Raw genomic sequence first — 27,011 nt, forward strand, 5'->3', positions numbered from 1 at the left:
TGTCCTTACCAGGCACAACTTTGAAATCATGCACAAGACGACACTGCTCATATACCCTGTGGCTGCAGTTAATACATATATGATGTTACAGCCCTTGCTTTGTGATCGTTTCAGAATCTGTTTCACTGTTTCTTTCTTCCTTCTACTCCTGTCAGTATTACCAGCCTCTTATTTCCTCTGCCTACTGTGGGCCACGTACTCTTTATGCCATTTTTCTTATGCTCATATTCTGTTCTGATTGTTACCACTTTCTAATTCAAGTATCTCTACTTAGGACCTCCAGCTTTCTTAGTTCATTTTCTCCGGAGCTTTATTCCAGCAAGTTCTCAATTTCACTAGTGCTGTTTCAATGGATCTTACTGACTCTTTTTTTAATCCCAAATTCTTCATGTTTGTTTCTCACCTTATCTATCTTAGCTTCCTTGGCTCACCATAATTATCACTAACTTTCACATAATTTCAGTTCTCTCTTCTTTTATCAACTAATTTTCTTATTTAACACTTTCATACATATGTATACTGCTTTCTGATTACTGTTATCTTTACCTACTCTTATCTCCTTCCAATCCCTATTTACAACACCCACTACCAGTTACTTTCCTAGATTCATGATGGGTGTGTGTGTGTGTGTGTGTGTGTGTATGTGTGTGTGTGTGTGTGTGTGTGTGTGTGTGTGAAAAAGAGAGGGTTGGAGAGAGGGAGAGAGAAAGAGAGTTAGTTTAACTAGGGCTATCTGTGTTACAAATGGATTAGAACTACCCATTGGGGTATGGTGATGGGGTCACAATATTCTCTTTCTCTTAATCTTTCAATAGTCAATAACTCATCAGGGAGGGATAGGGCTCCCTGCATCCACTTTTCTCATATGTGATTATTAAAGAGCCCATTCTTGTTCGAACCAGTGCAGTCATCCACGTCTGCTTTGGGTTTCTGATTGGAGCAACTATGTCTTACCAAGACAATATTTCACAGCAATTCTTCTTGTGTGGGAGTCTGTGAGAGTCCAGCTCCGATCTGCTCCACCTTTTGAAGGGCTCTTATGTGGAGGACAGAGGAATTAAGAAATGATAGATAAAAAGAGAGATCTAGCTGATGAGAAGAAAGACAGAAACACAGGATAGCTTCGGGAGGGCCTGCGTCAATACCCACCAGCCTTGGCTTTTATTGAAAAGGTCTTTTTATAATATGCCAAGGGGAGAGGCAAAAGACCTCCCCCTTGAAAGATCAAAGCACACCATACAGCCAAGTGTAGACCCTTCCAAATACCTGGTAAACACACCCATGGCCAAATTATCTCCTTATACAGCCCTGCTCGGTAAAGCAAGCTCAATTCTCTGACCCTGACTAAGTTTTCACTAGCAAGCATCTGTGGCCTCTTACAGGTCTCTCTTCTTAATAATACAAAGTGAGGGTACAGAGCTTAACTTTATTCAGCTCCAAATCAGCTTTTTACTAAGAGCTTACAAGTAGCCGTAATTATCATAGCTTTACTCCTGTTCCCTATGGATGCCACACTTTCCAGTAAAGGAATAGAGGATGATAAAGATAAAATGGCATTTTTGAATGGGTCTAAGATGCCTACAGCTGTCTTAACTGCACCAAGCCCTTTCTTAAATCAATAAATTCCTAATGCAACCACATCAAATAAATCAGTAAACTCCTGATGCAACCGCTTCAACTAATCAATAAACTCCTGATGCAACCACATCAAATCAGTAAACTCCTGATGCAACTGCTTCAAATTAATCAATAAACTCCTTATGCAACCATATCAAATCTATAACTTCTTAGTATCATCATACCATGGTTCATCAACATTAACAGGTTAACATAATTCTAGCATGAATATTACTATAAATAATTACAATTCTTACAAACTTACATCCAAAAGCAAACTCTCAATAGAACTATTTACACTTTACAAACTTTAACAAACATCCAAAAGCAATCTCTCAATAGAATTCTTTGCATTTCTTGCTAACAAAACATAGGGTTCATTAACACAGGCTAACATTAATCCACTCAAGGAACAAGAAACTTTTTTTAAAAAATTAAAGAGACTGAGGAATATTAACTTTCCCTTTTCTTTATAATTTTTTTAAGCTTCATCTTGAGCCTGGGTAGAAAAAATAAATTTATCTATTCCTACAAAAAAAAAATTCCACTTTTACACAAAACAGTTCATGAGTCACCACAGTTAATAAAACATATATGCATACACAAAATAATTCATAAGTCATCACAGTTGACAGATTCTATATTTGTAAGTAAAATCAAAACTGTCCCATTGCAATTGAATCACTCCTATCTTATTTCTTAAGTCTGAAAACTTCAAAACAACAGTTTTGATACCAGTCTTAAAGTTCCACTGAAAGCTTTCTGATACCAGTTGTAAAGTTCAAAATACAAGCAAACCCACAACCATTTTTTTTTTTGCAGTTTCCTTGAATACAACAATTCAGTTCAAACACCAGTCTCTGAAACTTCACTTTCAGTTACAACAGCATTTTATGGCAGTCTTACCCTAGGAACTCTGCTACATACAGGGAGAAGGTGGCTGTTACAGTAACTGAGCCTCTGAAGACCTTTCAAAAGAGTTCTCCTTGCAGCCAGCTGAACCAGGAAGCTGTTTCTTAAAGGAGCCATGTATTTGTCTGCCACCAGCAAACAGAAGGTGCCTGACTTTAGCTGCTGGCTCCCAGTCTGCTTTTTTTACAGTCCTGGTCTGTCTCTCATCTCTGGATCGCCAGCCCAGAGACCCTGTGTCCTGAGGCTCACTACTGCCTCATGTCACAAGGGCTCAAACTACCTCCCAGCTGCTATGAGCCGAGGCTCTCAATTGGCACCCAGGACTCTGGAGGAAACCCAGCTGCTAAGAACTCCAGCTTCCTGGGGTCTAGTTACCTGCCCTGCCAGTGGCTCTACATCCAGCACTCCAGTCCCAGAGTTTGTACAGCCAATTGCTTCACCCTGCTGCTGGGAGCCCAGGCTGGCCTCCAGCGAGTCTCCACCATTCAGCCTGGAGTACTGCTGCAGCACACTGCTGATAGGTACTCAGATCCTATATGTTTCATTGTTTCATTGCAGGGGGAATTTCAAAACCTCTGCTGCTCTCTCCACGCCAGGGCTCATCCCACCCTGGAGTCCTGTCAGGCAGCAGTTTTCCCCTGGGTCTTCCACTTCTCTGCCACTGTTCTGCCCTTGGGGATGCTGCTGACCACCACAGGGCTTCCTGCTCACTGTTGCTTGAGGTAATCAGGCCTACCCCTGTGTCCCTAAAAGCACACACACAGACTCAAAGGCACATGTTCCCAGGCCCTCCTGGTGTGCACCCCAGGGCATCTTTCTCTGGATGTTTTGTCTCTTGGACAGCTCCCACTGCACTCTGTGCTCTCCAGCTGCCTCATGGCTTTCTGGGGGTGTCCCTTGCTGGGCTCTGGCCTCAGGGGACTCTGGCTCCTGGTGACAGACCTGCTCTGGTCACTGGGGTCCAAAGTCTCTGCTGCACTCCAAGCCACTGATGCTCCCTGAGGTTTTCCTCTAGCAGAGCTGCTGCATCTCTGCTTGGCTGGTGAAGGTTGCATGTAGCCTCAAGCCAGCATCCAGCAGGCTGACTGCTGGCACAGCCATGGCAGGAAGTGTGCAGAACCCTACTGTTTGTGCTGGCTCTGGGAGTCTGCTGCCTGTTAACTTGATGATCCCCCCACGGGTCTTGGCTGCTGGTGCCTGGCTGCTGCTGCTTGTGGTGGGGGCTTCTGAAGCTGTCAGTCTCTGAAGCAGCTTTTTGTTCTCAGACTGCCAGGTTAGCAGTGTCTGTTCTGTCCTGGATGCTGCTTTCTATGTCCCAGGTCGTTTCTGTGCTCAGGGAAGAACTACTCTACTCTAAATTACTTTATATTAAACCTTCACCATATTCCTAGCCCTAAAGCATATATTCTCCACCTTCACCAAAACTTTTTTACAGATTTTGTTGCAGCCTAACTTTAACTACTCTGCTTTTACTCTTGGAAGATTAGAATATCACCACCTCCTTTAATTCATTACCAGGCCTGCCCCCTGCTCCGTGATGTTCCTTCTCTTTGTCTTCCATACCTAAGTCCCATGTTCAGGGCGCCATCTGTGGGAGTCTGTAGGAGTCCAGCTCTGACCTGCTCCCACCTTTTGAAGTGCTCTTAGGTGGAGGACAGAGGAATTAAGAAATAACACCAGAAAGAGAGACCTAGTCAAGGAGAAGAAAGACAGAAACAGGATTGCTTTCTGAGGGCCTGGATCAATACCCACCAGCCTCATCCTTTATTGTAAAGGGCTTTTTATAATATGCCAAGGGGAGAGGCAAAAGACCTCCCCCTTGGCAAGATCAGAGCACACCATACAGCCAAGTGTAGCCCCTTCCAAACACCTGGTAAACACACCTGTGGCCAAATTATCTCTTTATGCAGCCCTGCTGGGTAAAGCAAGCTCCGATTCTCTGACCCTGAGTAAGTTCTCAGTATGAAGCCTCTGTGAGCTCCCACATTCTTGGTTTCAGACTCTTAAGTTCTTTGTGCTCCCTGTTTATAGTGTGCCCTGAGCCTCATTAAGATGGCATGAATAACTTGTTTAAGATTGAGCACTCACCTACCATTTATTTCTCAGCACCTTGTGCTTTGCAGCCATGTATCTGGAGAAATAGCTTAGTGTTAGCATGTTTTCTCTTCTCTTCTTTTGTCTTACCCACCAGGAATAATCAAAGCCTACTTAATCTCCTTGCACTTTCACAGCTTTGCATAACAAGGGGAATTCATACAAACTTGCAAACTGAACTGAATTTTATGACCACTATTTATGAAGAAACACTTCAGAATAGGACAAAACAAACAAGAAAAAGAGCCCAAGAAAAGGCTCTTCTTATTTCTTTTCAGTCTTACCTTTTAGCAGTTCTCTATAGAGGACATTTTCATTCTTTCTCCTTAGGTACACCTTACAACTTCATTCAAAAAAGAGAACTTTGCATGTCCCTAGCCGTTTCATCATCTCTCAGCCTCATTGCATTTGACCTGTGTCCTTTCCCTTTTCCCTTTACATTTTCTTTTACTGTGTGCTTCTATTTAAAGACCACTTCTCTACTTCACTTTTAGTTCATATAACTTCTGTCTTGTTCACAACTACCACTTAACCACATGTTTTCTGATTCATAAAATGTTTCTTTTTAATCAATATAGTTTCTCCTTATCCAAGATGCTAAGCTGTCTGTGGTGGCTGGAGGTATGTCTTTGTCTACTTGAGTTTCACTCTTATAGTTTGGTAAGGCCTCTTGAACTGAGAGCTGAGTGTTCATAAGGACTTTTTCTTAGAGATCCTGTATTCTAATGTCTGTCTCCTCTCTCTAAGACTGCAAAACCCTGTTCTTCCAATGAAGTCACATAAGTCCAGCACAACTGCAGAAGCTCTCTACCTAGTCTAAGTTCAGGTCCTCAACTCCACTCCATACCCAAGCTCTGTACAACTCTCAGGGTGGGGAAAAGCTGTGGACTCTTTTATTATTTTTTTTTTTAAGACAAGTTCTTAGGGCTTAGCTCTCACTCAACTTGAAGTGTAATGTAGGCTGGCCTTGAAGTGACATAGATTCTTCTGCCTCCCTGAAAGTACAGTTGTATGCCAGCACACATGGCCCTGTTCATATTTTTAAACTCCATAAGTGAAACTTTGCAATCCAGATGTGCAAGACCAATATTTGCCATTAAATTTGTAAATTAGACACCTGTTTTGAGGTTTTTGTTGTCTATTCAATTTTAAATCATTCTATTGTTGAAGAGATATCTGAAGTTATTTTTAATTGCTTGGAAAAATATAATATATAAATTCTCAAATATTATAAATTTTATCATCTACTTTCTTAAGTTTATGAAAAATAAATGCATAGTGCATGTTAAATATAGACTGCAGCCCATTTCTTTAAAAACTATATAAAATATATCATTTTAATTGACTGATATCTACAATCTAGCCTAAATGAAGATTAATATCTTGAAAATAATTTCTACTTTCAGTTATAAAACTTTGAGTTTTGTAAGAATATCGAAGAAATTATCTGGTCCTCACAGTTCCTTCCCACCTCCTCTTCTTCCATCTAGATCCATCGTCTCTGTCTCATGAGAAAGCAAACAGGCATCTAAAGGATAATAATAAAAATAATATTATATAATATAGTATGATAGATAACACAAAGAGAAACACTTCAGAATAGGACAAAAAAAAACAAGAAAAAGAGTCCAAGAAACCGCACATGATATAGATATAGATGTTGAGATCTTCTCATTCATGCACACTCAGGAATCCCATAAAAAACCACAAAACTAGAATCTATAATATATAAGCAAAGGACCTGTAGGTTAAAAAATAAAACATTTTTTTAAGATAAAGTTAAGAAGATAAAAGGAAGAGCCATGGCATGATGTTAGTAGACGAGGAACCTCCAAAGATGCTGTTCAGTTTCTTTTCTGTGGCTTACCCTTGAGAGAAGCTTGTTTTCCCAGTGAGAACCTCTTGGATAAAACTAAATTTTTATTTGCAAGTGGTTATCAATTGGAGATAGCTTCTGGGTTAGGGATGGGACATGTGTTCACTTCTCCTTTCAGCTCTTAGGAGTTCATCTGGTATAGACTCATGCAGGCCCTGTGTATGCTACCTCGTTCTCTATGTGTGTTGGTCCTGTTGTGTTTAAAGGCTTTTTTTTCCGTGGTGTCCTCCATCCTCTATGGCCTCTTACCCTCTTTCCACTTCTGCTTCCAAAGGGTTCCCTGAAGCCTGAGGGCACAAATCTGATGCACTGTGTGTTCCAAGGTCTCCTACTCTCTGTATATTGTCTAACTGTGGGTCTTTGTTTTTATTCCCATCTACTGCAAGAAGCAGCTTCCCTGATGATGGCTGAGCAAGGCAATGATCCAAGGTTATAGTAGTCATTAGGAGTCATCTTATTGCTACATTCCTTTAGTAAAAAGTAATATTTGGTTTTCCCCAGGTCACTGGGTTATATCTAGTATCAGATTCTTGGTCAACAATGCAATGTCAAGTATGGGTTCAATCTCATGGATTGGGCCTTTGTAATATAATATTGGTTGGTTATTCCCACAAGCTTTGTGCCATCGTTGCACTAGCATATCTTGAAGTCAGGACACTATTGTAGATCAAAGAGTTTGTAGCTGGATTGGGGTTTACATTTCTCCTTTGGTATCATTCAGAGTACCTTCTGATAGCCAAAACACTAGTCTAAAGGCATGAATACTCTGGGTAGGCACTGGACTGACTTATCCATGTTCCATGAATTATGTAGGTATTGTCTTCATCAATAGGACCTTACTATCTGTTTGTGGAGAGCAACCAGCCTTGGCAACAGTCTGGGTTATTTGGGGATTCCCATGAGAGCCCTTCAGCCAGCAAATTAATTAGATGTAACGCATTCTCAATATTGGAAGCATCATTTGGTGGCAAGATATTTCCAGTTGAGGCTCTGTCTCCTCCATTATTTGGCAATTTCATTTAGATAATCTTCATATATGTATATATTTTAGCAAGTTTCTACTGTATTAGGTTTCCATACTACCCCTCAAATGACCGTTAAATTTAGCTGTCTCTCCTGTATTTCCTCCCTCATTCTCTTCCCTCACTGTCCCCACTTGACCTTTCATTCCAGTCCCCTTCATCTAGTCCATCAATAAGTATTCTGTCCCCTGACATTTCCTTACTCTGTATCTACCCTCTGTGGTTCTGTGTATTGTAGCTTGCTAATCATTGATTTAACAGCTAATATCCACATATAAGTGAATACATACCACATTTGTCTTTCTGGGTCTGAGTTACTTCACCAGGGTGATTTTTTCCTAGTTCCATCCATTACCTAAGAATTTCATGATTTCATTTTTTAACACTTAGTAATATCCATTGTATAAATGTACCACATTTCCTTTATCCATTCATCTGTTGAGGGACATCCAGGTTGTTTCCAGTTTCTGGCTATTATGAATATAACAACAATGAACATGCTTAAACAAGTATTCCTGTGGTAAGATGAAGCACCTTTGGAGTATATGTCCAACAGTGGTATAGCTGTGTCTTAAGATAGATTGATTTCTATCTTCCTGAGGAACTGCCACACTGATTTTCATAGTGACTGTACAAGTTTGCAGTCTCACCAGTAATAGTTGAGTGTTTCCTTTACACTAGCTTGTGCTGTTACTTTTTTCAATCAATCTTAGCCATATTAATGATGTAAGATGAAATCTCAAAGTAGTTGGGCAACACAAACTGACTTTATGGGGGAAAAAGTCTCAGAATTTGGTTAGTAAGGAGTTGAGGGTTCTGAGAAGGTATGCGTGAGAAGTTGGGGAGTTTAATATAATCAAAATACCTAAAATGAAATTCTCAAAGAATTAATAAAAATACTATTAATAAAAAGAAGAAAGCACCATGGATACAGTAACTCCATTCCACATCATTCAGATTTCACCAGTTTTTTTTTTGTTTGTTTTGTTTTGTTTTGTTTTTTGGTTTTTCGAGACAGGGTTTCTCTGTGTAGTTTTGGTGCCTGTCCTGGAACTCACTCTGTAGCTCAGGTGGGCCTTGAACTCACAGAGATCCACCTGGCCCTGCCTCCCGAGTGCTGGGATTAAAGGCGTGCGCCACCACTGCCTGGCAGATTTCACCAGTTTTTATTAACGTCTTGTTACTGCAGGATCCATCCTTGATGTCAGATTACATTTATTGTTTTCTCCTCTGCTCTTGATGACTTATTGATCTTTCCATTCTGTGATAGGTTTTACATGTGTGTTTTGTAAAATACCTATAAATTTTTGGTATTTTTTGTCATAATTAAATTAGATTTTGAGTATTAGAAAAAATACCAAATTGATATCACTGTAGCTGGAGAGTTTTCTCTCCGGGTCCCGCCAAACCCCGGCAGTCCCTTAGCCCACTTATAAAATAAACACACAGACACTTATATTATTTAAACTGCTTGGCCATTAGCTCAGGCATATCATTGTCTAGCTCTTACTCTTATATTCAGCCCATTTCTACTAATCTATGCTTTGCCACATGGCTCGTGGCTTACTGGTACCTTACATCTTACTTGTCCTGGCGGTGGCTGCAGGCAGTGTCTCCCTCTCTGCCTTCCTGTTCCCTCAATTCTCTTCTCTGTTAGTCCCACCTATACTTGGTGTCTGGCTACTGGCCAATCAGTGTTTTATTTATACAGAGCGATATCCACAGCATATCACTTTGAATTAAAGCTACTTAAATAATTATAAATTTTCCAAACATACTGCTTCTGCATAATTATAGGAAAATTCTAGTATCATTCTTATAAATACTGAAAAATGTCATATTCAGTGGTAATTTGATGCATTTGACAATTTATATTTCAAATCAAAGTTAGTTATTTACACTGTTCTCTTATTTATAACAAATTTTTCCATATTTCTTTTATCTCAAACTGAGTACAGAAAAAACTTTCATTCTTTGAAAGAATAAATTATTTATAATTAGAATTTTATTTGATCCACAAGGCATCTTATACACCAACTCTTCATCCTTTCTTCTTTGTCATTTGATCAGTTCATGCTTGTATGTTAAATAAATTGCAGAAATGCCTAGAGTTGAAAGATGGAGCTGGAACTTCCATTTCTCCAGATGATTTGTTGGATCTTTCACTTTATCATTCCATATGCTGTAGTCCATTTCCTGATGCTGTAACAAAATAAGTGAGGCTGGAGACTTAATAAATAGAGATCTATTTACATATAGTTTTTGTAGACCGCAAGTTCAAGGTTGGGTGGCCTCATCTTTTGAGTAATAGAAGTACTTTGTAGAAGAGATCACATGGTTAGACAGCAAGTTTGAGAGATTCATGTGCCAACTTTGCCCTTTCTAAAACAACTGCATCTTATAGAATCTGATGGATGTGTGCCACAGAGCTAGCTATGTTAATCTCTTCCAATAATAGGTCTCAAAGTGAACTAACAGCCTTTCATTTAGCCCCATCCCTCAGAAGTTTTACCCTCCCTAACATTGCCACATAGAGACCAAATTTCCTTTAGAAGATGCATTTGGCCCATAACTAAACCATTGTACCAAATTTATAAGGCATTTTGATTGTTAAATAGAAGAATTTTTGCAGAATCTAATACTTTAGAATTTTGTAGTGCCCTGGAGATAAACTAAACTTAAACTACTAAGTTAAGGAATCCATTTATCGCTAATTTTCAGTTCAGCCCTATATCCTTCTTCTCTATATGCCTAGCAATTGGTACTAGTATAAGTTTCAAGATTTCACAGATAAATTATTTCAAATATATTCAAATATCCACGTCACTGATGATTTCTTTAGTAGTTTGCTAGTTGTGCAAAGAGACACATTTGGCTCTATGTTAGATATCAGTAAGCAGCAACAGAATCATAGGATCTGGTGGAAATTCTCTTTCTGTTTTTTAGTTTGTTTCTTTTTAAGCAGACAGGGTTTCTCCGTGTAGTTTTGGTGCCTGTCCTGGATATCACTCTGTAGACCAAGTTGGCCTTGAACTCACAGAGATCCACCTGGCTCTGCCTCCCAAGTTCTGGGATTAATGGCGTGCACCACCGCCGCCCAACCTGGTGGAGTTTCTTAGCTTTAGTGACAGGAGCCCATTTTTTTCCTTCGGGATCTGGAGAAATTAGGTTAGTTTTAGGTTAGTCTCTAATGATGGCTGAGCAAGGCACTGATCTATGAGTATAGCAGAATGACATTAGGAGTCATTTTATTGATACTTGGCTTTTGTTGTTTTGTTTTTAAACCAGTAGTATTTGATTTTTCCCTGTCTGGGTTATCTAGTCTCTGAAATATTTCTAAATCATTTAATACTTTACTTGTATTGGATATAATAAACACCTTTTTCTTTTGTAATTTAGTGACTTCATTTTGCCCAGGCTAGAATAAATACTGCAGGTGACAACTCCTTTGAACCTAGAGCTGGCAAGTACAAAAGGCAGAAAGAAACCAGGGGGTTATCATCAGGGTAATTAAGGAAATTCAGCTAAGCAGTTCATAACCAGATCTGTCTCTTTATAAGCCACAAGCCCATACCAAACACCAAGCTTCAGCTCTAGCAAATCCAACACAGAAATGAAAACAAAACTCTAGGGAGACATTTGATCAACATGGAAAGCACACTGACCTGCTGTTTTAGAAATCTGTTTTGGTTTTAAGCATGGTTATCCCTGTCACTGGAGCATACTTTCTCTGATCAGTCTTTCTTCTGCCCTCTATTTTAAGACCAATTTAAATATTTTTCCATGAATATTTCTCACATGAAATAATATTGATGACTGTCCTTTCTTCCTGCACTTTACTATGTATCCTGTTACAGCACTTGCCATAACATACTATAATTAGTTCATTTTATGGCTATTATATTTTCTACCATGGAGATTGGAACTATTTTTGTGTATTTTGTTTTTGATAGTCCTATGACATTATAGGTACTAACTATATATCTACTGAATTGTTGAACCCTTGAACTTAATTAGCTTTATTTGACTGATGAATAAATGGACAGTTTTTGATCTGTTTCAAAGTGTAATAAATAAAAATGGTGAAATATTTTCCGTCGGTTCATGTTCTACTGAGTGCCAATTATGTGCCTTGTATTGGATCTCAACAGTAATACCATGGTCATCATCATCCAAAGATAAATGGTTATAACTCTTGTAGAACTTAAAATTTTGTAATGAGATACAGGAATTGAATAAACAAATAAAATTATTATCAGGTAGTGGTGTAATTAAAACAAAATAATGGAGAAAGACTATGTTTGTACAAGGCTTTCTTTTGGGCCACCACCCAGCTCCCAAATCATGATACAGAGACATATTAGTTTTGAATGCTCGGCCTAGCTTAGGCTCATTACTGGCTAGCTCTTTTAACTTAAATTAACCTGTTTCTCTTTACCTTTTGCCTGAGGGTTTTTAACTTTCTTCCTACTGTATATCTTACTTCCACTACTTCTCACATCTGGCTGGCTGGTGGTGCCTGGCTGGCTGGGCTTGGGCGTGTCCCTCTCTTTCTCATTCTCTTTCTCTTGTTCTTTTCTAGTTCCCTATTTATTCTCTCTGCTCACCAGCCCCACCTATCCTTTCTCTGCCTAGCTATTGGCCATTCAGCTCTTTATTAGGCCAATCAGGTGCCGTAAGGAGGCAAGGTGAAACAAATGCAATACATCTTTACATAATTAAACACACATCCTTACATTATTGAACAAATGCAACATAAACAAATGTAACACACCTTTACACAGTTCAAGTAATATTCCACAGCATAAACAAATGTATCACATCTTTACATAGTTAACATAATATTCCATGACAGTGGTTGGTGGTAGAATTAATGGGGTGATCAAAGCATGACTCTGATAAGATAAACAGATGAACTAAGACTTGAAAAGAAAAGGATTAAGCCATGCAAAGAACTGTAGAGATAACATTCCTTCAGAAAGGAAGTAATCAACAGTACCCTGTGACAAAGAAGCTAATACATTTAAGTTGTTGATGAAAATACCTAATTTATAATAAGGGAGGATTTTATTGGCAGGTAATGAAATAAAGACACAGGCAGGGGACAGATCTGAATTGTCCTTTAAGTAGATATAACGAGAAATCCAAGGGAGTCTGCTAAAGGGGTATTAGGGAGTTTATTATGATATAAATTGGGGAGAACTCACTAAACAGGATAGGCAAAATCGTGGCAGAGTCTTGGAAGGCTGATGGCTAGTCCCACACTGCTTCTGCTGCCTGAGTTAGTCCACACTGTCCAGGCCCAAGAGTGAGAGAAGAGAGCGAGGTATACCTGCCCCTCAAGTCATAAACTAGTCCCAAGGACATGCCCTAGGAGTTGGTACCTCAAGGTCATAGGTGGAACAGGTACCCACTACAAGTAGGTCTTCATTAGCAGGAGAACCATTGTGTAAGCTAGAAGCTATTAACAAGAGAAAAAGCATTGGACTAGTCTCATGGCAGGTAACACTGGTATCTTGCTTAGGGAAACAAATTCGGGAAACCTATTCGAGAAAGATTTTGAAAAACTCTATGAATAGAACTTTGAAGATAGATTGGATTTGGGCAGAAGGAACAGAAGGACATGGCTGGCCTCCATTGTTTGGGCTCAAACACTGATGATATTTGCTATTGTGATGAAAGATGTTTTGGGGGAGAATAAAAATATTTAGTAAGGGAAAGTAATATTGATAAAAATAAATATTAACCAAGGACTTGGCTATTGAGTCATCAGCATATAGTTAATGTAATCTGTGTCACTACAAAAATCTAGAGGAAGAACAGAGCCCATGACCAACATCTGTAGCATGTGATAGCAGTTGGCAAAGTAGGAGCATCAAAACAGAATGTCAACTGAAGTAAACTAATGAGAGTGTTAGGAATACTCAAGGAAGTGAAATGAGATGGTTGTTTTCTTATAAGGCATAGGAGGATAAAGCAGAAAAAAGAATCGGTCGTGTGAGTGATGTTGAAGGCTTCTACAAGATTTAGTTCAAGACAGGGGCAAATAGAGTGGTTCAATAGGAAAATGGAAAATGAGGAGGGGAACACAGTGGATATACACCATATTTTTGCCTCCCTGTAATGGATGTAGAAGGTTAATGTTAAGTAGAAAAGTTTATGTAATATCTTAGGTGAGTTTTTATTTTCTAATGAGAGATAGTAGGAAAAGGAAGTGAGCAGAGATGTTTTAAGGGAGAGAATTGCAGTAGTGAGTGTTGATATAAACATGTAGATGGAAAGTAGACAGACTATAGAAAAAAATGACACATGAATAATTGGGTTTGTTAGGAACCTAGGAAGTTACTTTGTGAGTAAAGTACAAAAAGAACTTAGGTGGGTTCCTGTGCCAGCAAGTTCATAAATTTAGTAGTAGGAAGATACAGTTGAGGTGTCTGTCCTTTTCTGAGTGATGATGTTAGATTGATTAATTGAGGTTTATAAAGTAAAATCAGTTGAGAATAGTTTTCTTGGTATGTAATGAACATAACCAAAAAATGCAGATTTTCTAGGCAAAGCTTTATGCACACTTGAGAATTAGAGAAGTGAATTTGTTTTTAAAAATCAGGTATTGTCTGATTTCCTCTCTCAGCATTTGCATGTCTGTTGGGGCAGCTTCTGTAGAGAATTGATTATAAGAAGCCTGAGGCTTCAGTGGAGAAGAACCAGTCACTATAGCCATGAGCCGTCAGGTCTGTTGTGGAAAGAGGAAAAGGAATGCTAAGTATTAAGGAAGGCAACTAGGGAGAGAGGCTTTTCCAGAGAGTAAGATCCTAATGATTAAAACTGGTGAGTCGGTGTTTGATAATCCTCAGTTTCTCAATTGACTTAAAGTGCTAGAGTGTCCAGCTGTAATGATCGAGAGAACACAACACTTGAAGTCAGTAGGGTTGGGGAGATGATTCAGTAAGTAAAGTGCTTGCTGTACAGCCTGAAGACTTTGGTTTGGCTCCCAGTGCCCATGGTTTTTGTCTTTTTTTTTTTTTTTTTAAGTCAGGTGTGGTAGCAGCTCTCAGGAACTCCTGTGTTGTGGGGCAGAGGCAGACACACCCAGGGGCTCTGGCCAGCCACTCTAGCCAAAACAGTGAATTTCAGGGTTAGTGGGAGACCATACCTCAAAAACATAACGTAGTGAAGCATCAGCCTTGCCAGCACAGGAACCCACCCAAGAACTTGCCAGCACAGGAACCCACCCAAGTTCTTTTTGTAATTTAGTCACCAAGTAAATTCCTGGATCTCTTCCAGATCTCACTGTTTTGGTTAGTTTTTGTGTTATCATTTATGCTGTTTCTTCATATGAATGTCCGGTTGTTTTGACCCAGAGCCACATATTTATAAAGTTGTAAATTTGGATTCCTTGCTTATAGCTCAGTGACTTACAGTGGAGCCCTTGTAGGTATACAGGTGGGTATGGACATAGATCTGTTTCTGAACTACATTTTCTTGCACTGATGTAATTTTTTTTCATTCCTGAAGTATGTTAAGTATCTGTGACAGTATTTTTCTGTCTTAATTTATGATAGTGCAATAATCTAGCATTGCCATTTTCCTATAGTATTTCATTAGCTATAAGACATTGTTCAACTCATAATTTTCCACAAAAAAAGGAAAGAGAACCTTGATAATTTAACAGGAATTCAGATGAGCTAAAGGGAGTTTGGTAATTTAGAATACTGACTGAGTCTTCCAGTTGATTTTTCATGAACACAATTACTTTTCACACATTGATTTAGGTATATCCCACAATTTTTTATGTGTAACATGATACTTTCAACACTTTCCTTCATTTTTACACATAGGTTTAGGTTTTCTGTTACTCTGCCTCTATTGGCAGTGCCTGTACATCACTCAGGTGGTGATTATTACTCCATACCACTTCTGAAGCTCTGTCCATAGTCTTGCCATATTAAAAAGCTGGCAATACCAGTAACTACAATTATCTCCCTAAGGATCATCATTTGTCAGCATCATAAACATTACTTTTAAAAGTACAGTAAGCTGCATTAGGAGTATAATTCTACTGTCAGGGCTGTTATTTAGTGTGCTAACAAACCAGTGCTGCCTTCCACAACAGGTCTTGTGAGCACAGCCGATGAGGAGCATACCTGAAAAGACTGCATGGGATGTAGATATGAACTATGACCTCAGGTTGAACACATTCGATACTAAAAGTGACTAAATACTGCAGAATTGTTATTATAAACTGTTTCGACTTGAAAGTATCTTTTTTACAAAGGTGGGATTTTGAAAGGGCACTGAAGTTTATAGTAAGAGTCTGAAAAAACTACCTAATAGCTTTTATAAACCCATTTACAAAATTCAAATTGTCATGAGTATTTGTTCAGTATCTCCATTGTTATGAGGAAATTTTCCCTTAGTATCTTAAAGTATTATATAGACATATGTGTATTACATTTTATCTTTAAAGAAACAAATAGCTAATTAAAATGTCTCATCTGCTTCTGCAAATAATCTAGGAGGAATGCTAATCTGTCAAGCAGTGTACTTGTCTGTAGTCCTAAGAGCTGGATGCTTCAACATAAACCTGGCCTTCACCAGGCCTCTCTTTGGAGAATGACTCTGTGGCTATGCCTGTGCATTTGCATACAGGTTTGTTTGATTAATTGCTACTTGACTCATCTATCATAATGCTAAGCTCTGGGATCACAAAAGATCAGACTCCCAAACCTCCTCCTGGAATTAATTTAAATATTTAATGTCAAAATCTTGGAAAGATTCAAAGGAAAATGGTTTCTTTTGTTACTAGTAGCCTGTTTCAGTATTATGATCACTTGAGAAAGCCAAAGCTGCATGTTAATTCATTATTATGATCCAAGTATATTAAAATTATGACAATATTAATGAAAGTAAATTAAATATGCAGTAATATATGTATATTTTAAAAGTATTCCTTCTAAAATTTTTGATAAGTATATGACTCATAAACATGTAATTTGAGTTTTCTGAGTTTTTTTGAATGATCACAAAGAAACAAAGTATTTTTCATTTTTAGTATTTGCTTTTTATTTTTTCACAATGTTGATTTTAGATAAAATTTACACTCACAAATAAAACACATAATTATTAAGTAGGCAATTTGATGTTTATACTCATATCACCACATCCCTATGAGTATCTAAAACACTTCTGTTTTAATATTCTAAGAGGTTTTTATTATTTATATCCCTTTCCATTACCCTGCTCAGTCCAAAGAGCTTCTCTGATTTGTTTAAACTAAAGATTTGCCTTTTATTTATAGAACTTCATGTACACAGAAGCATTCAATGTTAGCAAAATATTTGTGTATTCATTTATTTTTCCATCAGTTTACTCATTTTCATTACTAGGTAACATTGTTCATTGTTGTTTAATATTACATTTGTATTCAATCTTTTATAAATGCTCATTTGAATCATTCCTGTTGTTAGTCTGTTAAAATATCTGTGGCAGTTCCTGTACAAGGAGTTTTTTGTAGATACTTGTTTTTATTTACTTGGTTAAATACCTGGGAGTGATATTTCTAAGTCATAAAATAGAAATATACTAATTTTTGTGTAACATACACATTTTTTCACAAAAGGGACTCTATTATTTTATACTTAGTAATTTACTTAAGTTTGGCTTCCTGTATATACTAGCCAACATATTCTTGTCACCATTGTTAATCATAATCATGCTGGTAAATGTGCAGTGGTATGTCATTCTGCTTTTAATTTGCATTTCTCAGTGCCTAATAATGTTGAACATTTTTATGTTTACTGACTAGCTAGTTATGTTTTTCTTTTTGAAAATCTTTTGCCAATTTTCAATTTTACGATTTGACTTTTTGTTATTGATTTGTAGATCATTATAGATTCTGATGAAGTCTGTTGTCACTTATGTGTATCAGTCATATTTTCTCCTAGTTTTTATTTACCTATTCACTTTATTTTATTTAAAAAAATTTTAACCTTTTTTATTTTATGCATATGGGTGTTTTGTCTGTATATATGTCTGTATACCATATGCATGCAGTACCCTCCTGTGTCCACAACAGAGCATTGACTCCACTGGGCCTTGTGTTGCAGACAGTTGTGAGCTGCCATGTGGGTCCTGGGAATTGAACCTGGGTCTTCTGGAAGATCATCTAGTGTTCTTACTGCTGAACCATCTGCACAGACCAGAAGTTGGGTTTTTTTTTAATTTTTGTTTTGTTTTTGTTGTTGCTGTTTTTTAATGGTCAAATCTAACTTATATGTCTTGTGTGAGAATTATTTATTTACTCCAATATTCCAAATATATTGTCCTATATTTTCTTCTATGCAGTTGATTTAATTTTTCCTTTTGTGATTTGTTTTGAATCTGTGTGACAGATGAATATCTAGTTGTAGCACCATTGATTGAGAGATGCTTTTCCTGCTGAATGGCTCTTGAAGTTATAACCATGTCTATTTCAGAACATGCAGTTCTACTCTAATGGTTCTTTGTTTATACTTAGGTCAGCCTTACACTAACTTGATAACTGTAAAGTTTGGAGTCAGGCACGTCAAGGCTTTCACCTTCACTTTATTACAGCTTCAGGCACTTATTCTATTTGTATTTTCCTCTAAATATTATGATTTTCAATTTCCAAAAATCTCTAGTAAAGCTTTGATTGAGATTGTGTTGAGTCATTGGGTAAGGGGAGTCAAAAGAGACCGATGAGAACATGGGAAAACCCAGTAAGTTGCTAGAGCTTTGTTGTCATTCATCATTTGCTATAAAGTGAGTTCCTTGGGCAGAAGCAATGCTTATGGGTGACCATGGTTGTAGATAAAATATTCTACGAGTTCACAAGCATTTTGTTTCCCAGCAGCATCGTCTTCAGGAAAGTCAAATCCATATCCCTAGGTAATGTCCTACTAATTACACAATATACTGGTTCCCATGATAACAATGGTCTGATATAAGAACCTGCCATTATTTTCTCATTTGACCATCTATAAGAACATGTATTTTAATAGTGCTTTTGTTTATTCTTTAAGAATTTTGTTCAATATATTTTGATCATTTTCGTTTTCCTTCCCAGACCCTCCTCCTCTACCTTCCTTTATATTCTTTCTGTTTCTTAGAGAGAGGGGGGCACAGAGAGAGTTCAATGTCTATTGTTTGTGTTGGCTAGCACAGAGCCTGTCCTGGGTTTGTGGTTGATGTATCTAGTGTTTCTCTCCTGAAAACATTGATTGTTTTCGTTCTCCCAGCAGCTGTCAATTGCAATTAGCTTCTTAGACGGGATAGTGCTTTATATCCACTTCCCTTACTCATTTCTGGAACTTTTTCTGGCTTGAACTTGTGCAGGTCCTTTGCATGATGTCAGTCTCTGAGTTCATAAATGCATATGCCCTGCTATGTCTGGAAGATTCTATTTCCTTGAAATCATCCACCATGTCTGGCACATAAAAATCTCCCCTCTTCTGCATAGATTCATGAGATTTGAGTATAAAGGTGTTATTAACATCCTATGTAGGGCTAAGAATTGTGAAATCTCTTGTTCTCTGTATAAATTGTGAGTTTCTGTGTTAATTGCTATCTACTTCAAGAAGAAGCTTCTCTGTTGAGGGATGTGTGATGCACTTAGTTATGGGTATCGCCATTTATCATTAGGAATTGTTTTATTTCTGTGTTCATTTCACAGAATAATAGTAATAAGCTTCCCAGAGGGCCCATGACCTATCTAGCCACATGGGTTCCATCTCATTGAGTAGGCCTTAAATCTAATCAGAGTGTTGCTTACTCACGTAAGGCTTGTTCCAGCTAATGAAGCAGGTCTTAAATCCAATTTTAAAAATTGGTTGGTTTCTTACATAATAATTTTGCCACTACTGCTCCAATGGGCATATCTTTCAGACAGGTTATTATTGTAGCTCATAGGGTTCAGAGTTGGATGAGATTGAAATTAATTTCCTTCTCCAATATTAAGTATGGCGCATTCAAGCTCTATGAATGCGAGCCAATAGGGTCAAACTTCAATATGAGAACCAATTTGGTTTTAATTCTTGAACAGAACTTCTGTGGAGTTTAAGGTAGAAATCTAGTTAAACATAAGTGGATTATCATGAAGCTAGAAAAATAGATCTACCTAGGAGTAGTATATTTTAGATTTTCATAGTGAATTCTTGCCCACTTTGAATGTACAGACCTGGTGCAGCCTACTCTACAGAACTATGGATGAGGAACTTGTAGTAGTAATTGATACAAGTGGACATGGCATCAGTAATGGCAATTTGAAAATATTTATAAATCTCTAATAGGATTTATGGTCTCATGGAGAAGAAGTTTTGTGGAAAAATGAAGTTCAGTGAATTATGGTCCCAAAGGGTTTTTTTTTTTTCTCAGAACCTAAAGCTTGGGGGTGTTTTAACCCTATGAATTATTGAATGTTGGCTATCAGTCTGCCAGAGTGTAGTGACTTTTTCTTACTATGTTTGTCATAGTTATAGTTTCTATTGCTGTGTAAAGACACCATGACCACAACAACTCTGATAAAGGAAAACATTTAATTGAGACTGGCTTACAGTTCAGAGGTTCAGTCCATTACCATCGTGGTGAGAAACATGGCAACATGCAGGCAGAAGTGGTACTGGAGAAGAAGCTGAGAGTTCTACATCTTTATCCACAAGAGCAAAAGGAAACTGTCACACTAGGCCTAGCTTGAGCATATGAGACCTCAAAGTCCACCTCCATAGTGACACACTTCCTCCAACAAGGCCACACCTCCTAGTAGTGCCACTACCTGTGGGCCAAGTACTCAAACACATGAGTCTATGGGGGGCATTCCTATTCAGACTACCACAATGTTGTAATTACTTCTTTGAGAGTTTCATATAGTTATTTTGATCATGTTTTTCCTCCCCCACTGACTTCTTGAAGACTGACCCCCATCTTTCTACTTGCCCAACTTCATATTTATATTTATCTTAACATGAAATGAGCTGAGTTCAGTTTGTTTTAGCCAACTACCAACTATTCCTGGATGTGGGGCCTGCCATGGAATATGGTCCACCTACCAGGGGTCAAACCATTGAAGACATATCCACCTTCCAGCATCTATCAAATGCCAACAGCACTTTAGCTATGTGTGGGGACTTCATGCCCACCTTCCCTGTCCATGTCGGGATTTATATAATATAACTAATAAGCTGTACATTAAACTTAAACTATAATTTGACGTTTGAATTGCCGTTACCTATTTGTTTGAGGAGTACTGATGGCTATTTTCAAAGAGAATGACTTTTTAATAAAAGATTCAACTGGCCGGGCGGTGGTGGCGCACGCCTTTAATCCCAGCACTCGGGAGGCAGAGCCAGGCGGATCTCTGTGAGTTCGAGGTCAGCCTGGGCTACCAAGTAAGTCCCAGGAAAGGCGCAAAGCTACACAGAGAAACCCTGTCTCGGGAAAAAAACAAAAAAACAAAAAACAAAAAACAAAAAAAAAAAAAAAAAAGATTCAACTGATTGTTAGTCAGGTTTTTGCAAAAAAGTTTTTAGTTTTTCTCCCATTGTAATCTTAGAACTTAGAGTGGCTTCTGTTAGGATTTAACAATGTTTGGGCAACAGATTTTGTAAAAAGAGAATTAAGAATGAGCACATAAGTAATTGACAGTTCTATGGAGATTACAACATTTATAATGGCAAACAAACAAAGTTTACAAACCAAGAGGAAGCCTCAGTGGTTCCAGGAATGCAATAACTGAAGAAGAGCTTAATAAAGAATTCAGCTGTGGCTAACATCCAGTGAGCACTAATACTGAACTCAGCTCTGTGTTTTACAATAGTACACGAAGCATCACTGTCCATTTGTGCAGCGACTGCCAACTTTACATTTAGGTTGGTCTCTTGTTTGTTGGTGGATTTTTTTTAATGCATTTATGTTTACTTAAGAAGCAACTCATTACAGTGGTATTATTTACTGAATTTTGTTTTCCTGACCATCAGCTAACTGCAAAGTTCAGCTGCACAAGGTTATAACTGCATAAAGAGGAATTAGACTACCACATCCTTCTAGTTGCACTAGCCAGAGAAGTAAAGTGATTGTCTTAGAAATAAATGTCTTTGCAGCATGGAAGAGATTATAGAAAATGAATAAGCTTCATCAAACCTCATTTATGTGATAATTTTATAATTATCTTTATTTTAATCATCTCAGTTATAAAATATTGTTCTTCATTTTAATTACTTTCTGATTATTCATATTAAACTACAGAAATGTAATATTTTCTGATATAATTGATATCAAAATGAAAAATTCAGAACAGTTCTAGAATTTTTACTTTAATTATTGAACTTAGGAGGAGGTATTATTAAGGAATTTCTACTTTTAGTCCAGCTCATGTAATTATCTCAAGTCCATTTAGACATCGAACATTTTAAAAGAAGTATCCTGAGCATCTCTAAACTAGGAAATACCAACCCAATGTTTCTGAATCTTATACAAAAATGAGATTTGTTGTGACATTTTCCTATGTATATATAACAAACATACTTTGGTGATTTGCATCCCCTGTACTGACCATTCTTATTTTTGTTTTTTAATATTTTTAATTTATTCTTTAAAAAATACCTTCACATACAATGCATCTTGATGATATTCACCTCTCACTTCCCTCAACTTCCTCTAGACCCTCTCCACACATCTCCCCAACTTCATGTCCACAGATGTGTGTATGTGTGTTTGTGTGTAATTTGTTTTTCGTTTTAACTGATGACTCTTCTCAAAGAGCATGATTTTTTATTTACACATAAAATATATACTTATAAACATAACCCCCTGAGTCTAAGTAGTTTTGCCCCTATATACATGGGTACGTGACCATCCACTGGAGCACAAGCCACCACCTGAAGGAGTATAGGTCACTTTCCTGAGGAAAAGTGATTCTTCCTCAATAGCTCCCAATCACCAATAGCTCCTTAGCTAGGTATGGGGCCCTGAAAATCCCCCCCATCAGTGCTGGGATTTTCACTAGCTGGATCGTGTGAAGTTCCTGTAAAGATAACTACAGCTGCTGTAAGGTCCTGTCTCTAGGCAGTATTTCACAGCACTCCTCCCCAGTCTCAGGTTCTTCTATTCCTTCTTATTCTCTCCTCCCTTTTCATATACCTTATATTCTTTCTTACCACAAATCAGTTTCTAATTATATTGTGATAGTGTAGTCATGAGCTCAAATAACTTTGCATGTAATTAATATATGGAAATATAATTCGTGTCATGCATTGAAAGTGAGTATACTGGCCTAGCTATTGGTATTTTCATTTTCTTATTATACATGGTCCTAACCCAGAAGACTGAGATCCTACCAAGCTCTTCCAAAAACAACACATATTACCAAACTAGGGGACTAAGGGACTATGTAGCTGTCTTTAGGAGCTGTAGTCTTCTTCTTCTTCTTCTTCTTCTTCTTCTTCTTCTTCTTCTTCTTCTTCTTCTTCTTCTTCTTCTTCTTCTCCTTCTCCTCCTCCTCCTCCTCCTCCTCCTCCTCCTCCTCCTCCTCCTCCTCCTCCTTCTTTTATTTATTTTTTTTTATTTTATTACCTGTTAGGTTACTTCCTTGAATTTTACAGCCTACCATTTTTTTCACCATCAGAATTAAGGGAATGGTTGAAACAAGCAGCCAGAAACTTGGAAAGTTCAGGAGACTAGATCAGACAGGCATGACTTGAATAGACCAGCAGGAAAGTTTGCATTAGCTTTTCTTTTTCTGTAGAGAGGAGTTAGTCGTATTGTAAAGACGAGAGTGGAATAGACCTCTGGGATGGATACATGGAACCTTTATCTCACTTGGTGTCTTGTATTCGCAGTGCATCTATTAAGATTCTTTTCTAAATGTGTAGCAATGAAAATCCAGAGTATTTCATACTTCTCTACTTTCTCTACTCACAATTGGTGGTACTAGTTAAAAACATTGCTAATTTACTGACTCAAATTTTAGTAAATATCATCAGTTTATATACCGTGGCAAATTCTGGAAGAACATTCCACAGATGAAGCGTGTTTAAAAATTTGTATACAGATTTTTTCCTATTATTATTCAATAAAGCCAGCAACTTTACAGATACTAGGGGAAAGTTAGAAAATAATGGGAGGATGTTTTTCTCCTTCGTTGAGTATGCAGTTTTTTTTTTTGTTTGTTTTTGTTTTTTTTTTTTTTTTTTTGGTTTTTCGAGACAGGGTTTCTCTGTGTAGCTTTGCGCCTGTCCTGGAACTCGCTTTAGAGACCAGGCTGGCCTCGAACTCACAGAGATCCGCCTGGCTCTGCCTCGAGTATGCAGTTTTAAGTAAAGGAAAATTTTGGCATGGTCAGTCCATTTTAAAAATCTTATATAACTTTTTTCTTGTTAGGGAAAAGTTTGCTTTGGTCTCTAGTAAAACTGTAGAAGCTTCTTGACATGTCAGATTATCACTACCTATTGTCCCATCTTCTAACAACCGTTATGTTGAAAAAAGCTACAGATTTCCAGGAATATAAAGATTAGTTCAGTGATCCTCAGCATGCTTCATGGAGGCCCTTGTGCTGAGTCAGGAAAGTAGAACACAAACAGCAGAAGTTTTGCCACACTAAAAAATTTTAAATCTGGTTGCTTAATGCAACTTAATTTTCAAGATGGTCAAAAAGTATCTATTCACATTTTAATTTTAAAAGCATACCATTTCTTGTAATTATAGCTATTTGCATTCTTTTGACTATTGTATATGTTAAATGTATATTTTGTTAGTATTAAACTCTAATGCCCAAATCTTAATCCTACTTCTTCTAGGTGTGTGACACTGGAGAAGCTATATATGACTCCTTGTATCTACTTCTCCTCAAATGAGATAACAGTGTCTACCTCTTAGGATATACATGGAGCTGACAATTACTGATGCTAATACTCACTAGGAGTTAATTTGCTGTCATTACTAACATGGGTGGCATTTTAGACTGGAATTAGATACAAATCACAGTTTTTCAAATAAACTTTATAAATACAGTTTGCAAAATTAAATGAAAGAATATTTCACTATCAAAATAACTATATTGGTATCACCTTTAATCATTTTTTATTCACTCTTCTCTCATATAGTACACCCTGACTGTAGTTTCCTTTCACTCCTCTCGTCCCAGTCCCTTTCTTCCTCTCCTCTCTTCTCCGGTTCCACTCCTCTGTTTTCCTTCAGAAAAGAGCGGGCCTCCCAGGAATATGAACCAAACATGGCATAACAAGTTGCAATAAGACCAGGCACATACCCTCAGCAAGGCTGAAAGAGGCAACCCAGTAGGAGGAAAAGAAACATAGGAAGTACTGGTTCAAAGCCAGTTCAAAACCCAACATGGAAAACTTCATATTCTGTATCTCTATGTCTGATGTGAAAGGGCTATTCAGATCTCTCTCTCTTTTCAGCTTTGTTGACTGCAACACACTTCTTTATCTTGGGCTGGTTCCATATTCAGTTTGTAGTTCTTCTTGGCAGATATCTCATGGCTCTGGCATCTCCAGCATTTTGAGATCTCTAGCACAATCCAAGTTTCACCTTCACAGCCTCACTCAGTGGTCTCTCTGGGCTTCTATGCAGACAAATGCCTGACCTCAGCAGCTTTCCTTAGCTGAGGAGGGAGATTCCATAACTCTGTTCTTATATCCTTGACCCAAAACCCATAACCACATGGCCAAAGCTACTAAGTTCTGTTGCTTGACGGGCCTGAAACTTGGCTCCCTTGTTTATTACATTTACATTGGCTTTCTATTGTCTCTGGTTTCCCTCACCACTTAAGCTTTTTTTTAATTCCTTTTCACAGATTGGAAACTGGGTGGGGTCTTGCCCTGAAATCACTACTCCCTTTATTCCACTTATCATTAGGATTTTTTTAAATCTTTGTATCTACTTGAGCACTGAACTTAGCCCCACTCTGTTTCCTGGTATTCCTCTTCTCCTGTTACATTGTGCATTTTTCTTTATCCAGCATGTTTCTTTACATTATAGAACTGCATAAGAGTGATTATTAATAACTACATGACACAGTCAAAACTAGGCTGTCTTGAAATCTTTTCTGCTAAGGTCATTAATCCAAAAGTCTTCAATCATCTTTAGGCAGATTTTCAGGAAAGGTCAGAAAGCAGCCACATTCTTTGTCAAAATATCACAAGAATAGTCTCTAGGCCTCTTACTAATTTTCTTCCCGTGTTCAACCTCTTGAGCCAAGATTTCATAATCTACATTATTATTAACACCACTGTTTTCCACACTTCTACTACTATGGCCCATCAAGTCCTGCTTAAAGCATTCAGCCTTTTTATTTATTAGTCCAAAGTTCCAAAGTCTTCCCTATTCCCAGACAATATGGTCAGGCCTGTCATGGCAGTATCCCACTTCCTGGTACCATCTTCTATTTTAGTCACTATTCTATTGTTGTGAGACCATAACCAAGGCAACTCTTTTTTTTTTTTAACATGTGAAATAAAATTTTAATTTTGGGGGATGGTGGGGGCTTGAGACATGGTATTGTAGTTATTGTTCTACTATGAAGAGAGACGCTGACCAAGGCAGCATATAAAAGAACGCATTTGATTGGGGCTTACAATGTCAGAGGGTGGGTTAGTTCATTACCATCAGCAGCAGGCAGGAGGCATGGAGCTGGAGCAGTAGCTGAGAGTTTACACCCTTATCAGAAGGTAGAAAGCAGAGAGAGACTGGGCCTGGAGTGGGGTTTTGAAACTTCAAAGCCCATCCTAGGGACATACCTTCCCCAGAAAGGCCAAACCTTCTAATCCTTCCCAAAAGTTCCACCAACTGTGGACTAAACATTCAAATATATGTGGCTTTGGGGGCCCTGCGTCTTTCAAAACACCCAGCATTTCTCTACATAGTTCTGGCTGTCCTGAACTTGCTATGTAGAACAGGCTGGCCTTGAACTCACAGAGATCTTCCTATCTCTGCCTTCTGAGTGCTGAGATTAGAGGTCTGTTCAACCATGCCAAGGCAACTCTTAAAAAAGAATGCATCTAATTGGGGGGCCTGCTTACAGTTTCAGAGGTTAGTTCATTATCATCATGGTAGGGAACATTCTAAAGAAGTAACTGAGAGTTCTACATCCTGATCCATGGTCAAAAAGAAAAAGATTGGGCCTGCCATGGGCTTTTGAAACCTCAAAGCCTACCCCTAGTGACACACTGTCTCCAGTAAGGCCACATCTACTCCAAAAAGATCACCCCTCCTAATCCTTCCAAATAGTGCCTCTATCTGGGGACTAGGCATTCAAATATATGTGCCTATGAGGTCCATTCTTGTTCAGTACACCACAAGTAGTAAATGTAATTTCAGAGATGTACATGATGATTTTTCCCTTTAATCTTTATTTTTAAAACTGATATTTAAACCTAATTGTTGATTTTTTTTTTTGTTAATTGTTCAAAACAAGTTATTTCTCCTTTCAGTTCTTTTTAAACACACACTGATGGAAA

The 27,011-nt window shown here is 37.9% G+C and overlaps 1 protein-coding gene across 5 annotated transcripts in view; it reads left to right on the forward strand.

Moving 5' to 3' along the window:
- Mipol1 (mirror-image polydactyly 1) overlaps nucleotides 1–27,011 on the forward strand; it is a 297,757-nt gene that overhangs the window by 113,801 nt on the left and 156,945 nt on the right. The gene's annotated exons all lie outside the window — the stretch shown is intronic.

This window comes from Peromyscus californicus, unplaced genomic scaffold (genome assembly GCF_007827085.1).
Source record: "Peromyscus californicus insignis strain IS unplaced genomic scaffold, ASM782708v3 Scaffold_15__1_contigs__length_86483966, whole genome shotgun sequence".
NCBI lineage: Eukaryota > Metazoa > Chordata > Mammalia > Rodentia > Cricetidae > Peromyscus > Peromyscus californicus.